At 45.6% G+C, this 6665-nt stretch overlaps 1 long non-coding RNA gene across 1 annotated transcript; it reads left to right on the forward strand.

Moving 5' to 3' along the window:
* The first annotated feature begins 4506 nt into the window (after positions 1-4506).
* LOC133708480 (uncharacterized) lies at positions 4507-6665 on the forward strand. Its single transcript, XR_009845846.1, has 4 exons — positions 4507-4712; positions 4800-4851; positions 5318-5378; positions 6481-6665. It is a non-coding gene; the product is annotated as an uncharacterized LOC133708480 (long non-coding RNA).

A 6665-nucleotide genomic window follows, 5' to 3' on the forward strand; every position in this document is an offset into this window, starting at 1 on the left:
CCGTGATTGGAGCACCGCCATCGATTGTGTTAATGCGGCCCAAGGTCTCTACGTTGGCGATCACGGGTAGCGGTTGGCGCACCTTGAACTGTTCCATCTTGCCTTCACGGTACAAGGTCTCAATGGCCGTTTTCAGTGCGTTGCAGCTGTTGGTATTGTGGCCGCTGTCTTCATGGTACTTGCACCATCTGCCGGTGTTTCTAGGTTTGCCCGTCTTTGGGTATTTTGCTGGAGGCGGTGGCGGGATTTGATCCTTGCATTGATTGTATATTTCCTCGTACGAGGTCGTGAGGACCGTGAACACTGCATACCGTTGAGAAGACTCCGTTTGTCTGTTGCGGTTATCCTCCTGGGTTGGGCGGTTGCCCTTGTGGTATTGGTCCTTCTGCCGCTTGCTCTGGTAGTGGCCCTGTGGCCATTCCCTTTTCTTGTCAGTTGGCGGTGCGGTGGGTGCTTTATTAACGGTCTCATGATGACTGGAGGTGGGCTGTGTTGTCTTTGCTGGCGTTGCCGGTGGCGGTGGGGCTTCTCCATATGTAATGAATTCCGCCTGGGCGTGAATGACCGCCTCACTCATGATATGGTCATATGCCGCGTTTGGATGGTTGTAGTTGAGGTGATAGAGGAACGGCCCCTTGAGGAGTCCTTGCTTGAAGGCCGCCGATGCCATCGATTTGTCTAGATCGCGGCACTGAGATGCTGCCGCTCGCCACCTTGTGACGAATGCCTTTAGTGATTCGTTTTCTCCCTGCTTGACGCTGAACAGCTGACTTGTGTTATGATGTCCGGCGGACAATAAGATGAACCGGGAGAGGAAGGTATGTGATAGTGCGTGGAATGAGTCAATGGATCCTGGCGGACATTCGAAGAACCAATTCATTGCCTCTCCGTCCAGTGTTTCGCTGAACAAGTGGCACAGGGTGGGGTCGTCAAATCCCTTGTTGTTGGTGACCTTCTTGAAGGTGTCCATGTGGACGAAGGGGTCGGTCGTACCGCTGTAATGTGACATCTTTGGAGTTTTTGCGTACGCAGGTCTGATAGCTTGCAGAATTGCAGCGGTGAAGGGCCCTGGTCTGGACGTGAAAAGTGGGCTTTGAGTTGGCGCCGGGGCGCCCGACTCCGCCCGTACCAACCTCTGTTCCAACTGTTGCATCCTCTCCAGAATTTGGGCTGTTGCGTCGCCGGCGGATCCGGCATATGTACTCCGCTGGGCCTGCCTACGCCTTGGCGCAGGCGGATTGCCCTCAGTTCTTGCCCTAGCTTCCGAGCGGTTGGTGCGCGGTACCGACTCTGCCTCCTGCTCCAACATGAGCTGGGGGATGGGCGGTGGTCCCATCCCCAATAGTTCAGGTGGGTCCAGCGGAACCTGCATCTGTATGACTGGTCCTGGTGCCAATGTGCCAGTGTTGGGCTGACTACGCATGGTGCTGTGTGAATGCTCGCTTTGCGCTGGATTGGCGGTTCTTTCCAACGTCCTTTTCAGGTCATCACAACGTGACATCAGCGTAGCCACCTGTTTTTGGGCCTCAGTTTTCTCTCTGCGCTCCTCTTCACGCTCTCTGTTTGCCTTGTGAAGGTCCGCCAGTGCCAGCTCGTACATGGCGGCGAGGTCCTGGCCTGGTGGGCGGCTGCTGCTTGGATTTGCCTCACCGCCGGGGTTGGCCGGGGTGGTGAATAGTGCGCGGTTAACACCTACCGCTGGATTGGAGGGTTGGGGGATGGCGGATTGGTCTGCCTGCTCCTCAGCGTTTCCCCCGCTACCGCTAGTCATGGTAGTTGTGATGGGATGACCTTTTGTTCAAGGGTTCCCACAGACGGCGCCAATGTTAATGCTCAAAGTCTGGCGGTAGCCAAACCTCCGTTTAACGCAGGTCCGGTGGGTGGACCGCTACTCTGTATACTTGATGATCTTCGCTGGCTACCAAATGAAAGACAGGGCGTCAGAGGGAGACCGCGTTGGGCGGTCTTCACTTCTCCGATGCCTAAGTCAGTTGATACATATAGGCAGCACAATAATAAATGAGTAGTTAATGCGTAATTTAATGAAGAGAGAAGAGGACCTTTTATAGGTGAGGAGAGGTCCGATCTTCTCCTTGTTTTCGATGTGGGACTGAAGTGCTTCAGTTCCCAGTTTCAGTAGCTTCTGATGCCGTCTTGGCACAGCGCGTGGCGGCGCGTCAGCGGTGATCCCGGGGTATTCTTGTGCTCAGGCCGTAGCCCGCCTGGCTGCCTATCCGTGGGTCACTCCTTTGACGGTAGTTGGTACCTCTGGCGGTACAATGAGCGTGGCTTATTATAGCTAATTATGCTTGCAAATGTACATGTATGTACATATGTAAAAGTTGTGTTTAGACTAGGAGGGTCTGTCATTCTGAGCAATTCTTCCTTGGCACTGCTATGCTTCTCATCAAGCCCTCTCAAGAATACGTGAACCTTTTCAAGTTCCTTCTCCTTCTGGTACCACACAAGATCTTCCTTATTCTTGATCTTGCAAGGACGCTTCTGATCAATTTCAGCCCATACATTCTTCAGCTTGGTGAAATACATAGCTATTGGTTGCCCATTCGGTTGCATACTAGCAGCTTTGCACATCAATTCATGAACCTGTATAAAATCAGACTCATTTGTATATAGATCCCCCAATGTCTTCCATATTGCTTCAGCAGTCTCACATTCTTCCACCAACTGTAGCACATCTTCAGTCATGGCTTTGAACAAGATTGCCATCACAAATCCATCATCATCCTCCCACTTAGTGTAGGAGCTTTAGTTGCTCCAATTACATGCCCCATCTTATGTATGCCACTAACATGGACATACATAATCTTCTTCCATGTTCAAAAATTGGTACCATTGAGTTTTGTACCCCTAAAAGAACCACCGTCTGAACTTCGGACAGAAACCTCAACCTTTTGGACCTCAATGATCTTGGAACTTTGACCTTCACTTTCATCACCACCCATCGCAACAATACAGCAGCACAATCACAAAAACACAGAGTATGCAGCGGAATAAAAGAATAGGAGATTCCAAAAGTAACAATAACCCAACGTGCTATATATATAGATTTTTTAAAATTTTTTTTTTTTTTTTCAGAAAAGAGAACTGTACGGGTTGGTCACCTGAGAAGCAAGTGAAGCTCTTGCACTGGTTACTTGGTATTCGGGTTGGTCACCTGAGAAAGATCGAACAGAGTGATGATGGGTCTGAGCATGTGACAGGGCTGAGAGGGACCGAATTGGAGAGCTGGGCGACGGAATGCGGTGATGTGGAGCGAAGGCTGAGGGGTCTGGGCGTGCAAAAAGTCTGGGCGACGGGGAAACTGATGGTGATCTGGTCTGATGCTGGATCTGTTTGCAGAAGGAGGTGATCAGGTTTGATGCCGGATCTGAAGCAGAAGGAGGTGATCTGGTTTGATGCCGGATCTGAAGCAGAAGGAGGTGATCTGGTTTGATGCCGGATCTGAAGCAGAAGGTAATCGGGGATTGGGTCTGATGCCGGAACTGATACGAACCCACTCTGGAGATGATGCCACCGAAGTCAAACAAGAAGACACTGGTCGTTCTTTGACGGACGCCTAGGATGCAAACAAACGACGAAGATAGTAACATCGTTAAGAGGTGAGAAACCCTAACAATGGGGTTCTAACTCCTCAAATTTGAAAAAACTGAAATTAAAAAATAAAGAGACAAAGTCCTTTCCGATCTTTGCTCTGATATCAAGTCAGAAATAACGAGATTGAGAGAATGAATTTTTCTGATATTTGATTCATCTCACAGTGGAGGTATATAAAGAGGATTATAGAAATACACTTGACTTACATCTCTATTCTCTGCCATACATAGAATAGGTAAGTACTAACTACGATATAATTACAATATATTATATTCCTAATGTTACACCATCACTCACGCTAACAATTAAAGGAACGAATAAAGACCTCAATCTGGCTTCTTGAGCTTAGATAACTATACAGGTACTTAACCAATCAGCTTGCAAAGACCAAAACTAAAACCTGGACAATTACATAATGAATCAGACTAGGAGAGTATATTCATACTTCACACTGCATTTCCTCACCTACAAAACTACATGTTAAGTATAGGACTACTAAGAGTTTTTTTATTCATTGTTATTGTAACATCCCGTATCTTAATTTACCGGTTTACTAATCATTAGGACGGTAAACGACATTTACTATCACTTTTACTGTCGTTTCAGTACTTTTAGGGGGCCATAAAATATGACTTTTTGTTCGGGTCAAAATTTGAGAAAATGTTCTTCATGGAAGTTGTAGAGGACGTTAAACCGAGCGCGTGCATATGTGGTATGTAAAAATCGGAGTTCGTATACGAAAGTTATGGCCAAAATACTAAAGTTACTGTTCATAATAAGTTTCTATAAATAGCCGAGTTACTGTGGTAAGTTTCCATTTTCGGAAACTTACCGAGCCTGTCCCCGATTCTCTCTTCCTCTCCGACCTCTTCACCTTCTTCCGGGCATAACTCCTCCATCCGGCGACGGATTTTGACGTGTAAGATGTCGTTGGAAAGCTCTCTTCCTTCTCTTCATTTCTGGGTTCGTTTCGTAGCTTAATATGAACTGTGGAAGGTGCAGCAACGAGAAGAAGAGGACGGTCACTGTAGCAGTTTTGAGTCAACGCCGATATTTTCCGATTCCGGCAGTCTCCGGCCACCAAATTGGCTTCGAAGGTTCGGTTTTTGACATAGATCATTTCCCCTAACGTCTTTCATTTCAATTTGTAGTGTAGAGGTCGAATTAACAATTTCAATTTCTAGGGTTCTTGGAATTTCTGGAAACTTTTCACCGGCCAAATTGGAGCTCTTCCAGGTAAAATTGGAACTTGTTGTAGTTGAGAAAGAGGTTGGCTTTGTTGAGTAGATGGTGCTGCCAAATTTTGGTGGCCATCAGAGGTGGTTGCCGCCGGCGCGTGGGGCCCACGCGCTTCCACTGTTGGTGGCGCGTGGAGGCGTGTAGGGCAGTGTTTTAATTTCTGTTTTTAGCCCATTAAATTGTAGAATTGTTGTAGAGCTTGTATGTGAAGTTTGGTGAATTTTGGAGGGGTTTGGAATTATTTGTGAATTTCCGAAGTTTGAAGTTTTGTGATTGAATTGTGGGAAATCCGGCCGTCGGATTTCCTTCGTTTTCGTTGTGGGATATATAAATTGAGGAATTAGTGTTGTGGAAGAGATTTGGGTTGAATTTGAGAAGTAATGGAGATAGGGATTTTCGGGTTTCGTTTAGGTTCGTAATTAATTTATCGGATTGTCGTTTACGGAAATATAATTGTGTACAGGGCAATGCCGCGAGCTACAGTTAAATGAAGGAACTCGTTTGCGTGGTCGCCCAATAGTACTGTGAGTGGACTTTTGTTTTTAAGTAAATGATGCATGCATTTATTTTGAAATTATTGGTTTATTTAATTATCGTTTTATTTATCGAGCATGATATCTTGTCTTGGATTATAATTTGACATTGATTTTTCATGAGTTTCGGATATGAACTTATTATGCTTGGATTTGGATTTATGAGTTGTTTTTGAGAATATGAATTGATTTTCAGAAATTGATTATAATTATTATTTGAAATTCTGATATTGTGATTTTCAATGAATTCTTTTCCGAGGTGATTTCCGAAATTTCATATTTATTTTTCATTCACCGATTTGAGATCTCTGAAAGATTTTCGAAATGAGATTTCGATGGAATTATTTCTTGGTTGTTTATCGACTTTCGGTTTTGGCATTGGGAATGCCTCGATGATGATTTTGGAATTGGTTTTGTTTCGAATCATGATGATACTCTTGGCGTGTGGGACACGTCGTTGGAAATGCATTTGCGAGAGATGGGGAAGCCTTATGTATTTTTGGATTTACTGGATTTTCGGTCATGTTTCCCTGTGCCATACTGAGGGGTGATTTTATCATGCTAGCATTGATTTTCCGCCTTTGTGGCGCGGTGATGGGATCACCGTAGCCCTTCCGCCTTTGTGGCGCAGGTTACTGTCTCTGTGACAGTAATTCTGTAGCCCAGTATCCTATCGCTACACTTAGTGGCGTAAGGGTATATTACGGGAGTTATGGGAGTTCTTTAGCCTGGGAGGCTATCACCCAAGCCTGAGTGGCTTATTCGTATGGCTATCATCTTCCCCTACTCATTATATTATTGCTGGGCTAGCGGGGTCTAGTCCGATTCCCTTAACCAGCGGGGCTGGTCTTATTTTCTTGAGTATCAGAGTTCTTTCCTCTTTGCTTGGTTGTGGCTAGCGGGGCTAATCGGTTTTTTTTTTAGCTGAACTAAAGTTGTGTTTCTTTAAATTATTGCATGCATCGGGATTTTTAAAGAAATAAATGTGGGAAAGTATGAAATACATTTGGTTTTAATTTGTTTATTTTTGTCCACTCACGCTAACGTGTTTTTCAATACTTTTCCCCTGGGCCCTTCGGTTTCAAATGCCCAGTTTGCAGGCGAAATTAGTTGAGGTCGGGCGTACATGGAGTCGAGGCATAGCCAACAGCATTGCATCCGCGTACTCATTCTATTTTTGTTTTCTTTGTTACCTAGTGGATTAGTATTGCTCTGATAACCTATGGGATTAATATTGTTTTTGGGTTGAGACTGATATTTGTGAAATTGGAGTTGTGA

The sequence above is a fragment of the Rosa rugosa genome, chromosome 5, assembly GCF_958449725.1.
Source record: "Rosa rugosa chromosome 5, drRosRugo1.1, whole genome shotgun sequence".
NCBI classification, from domain to species: domain Eukaryota; kingdom Viridiplantae; phylum Streptophyta; class Magnoliopsida; order Rosales; family Rosaceae; genus Rosa; species Rosa rugosa.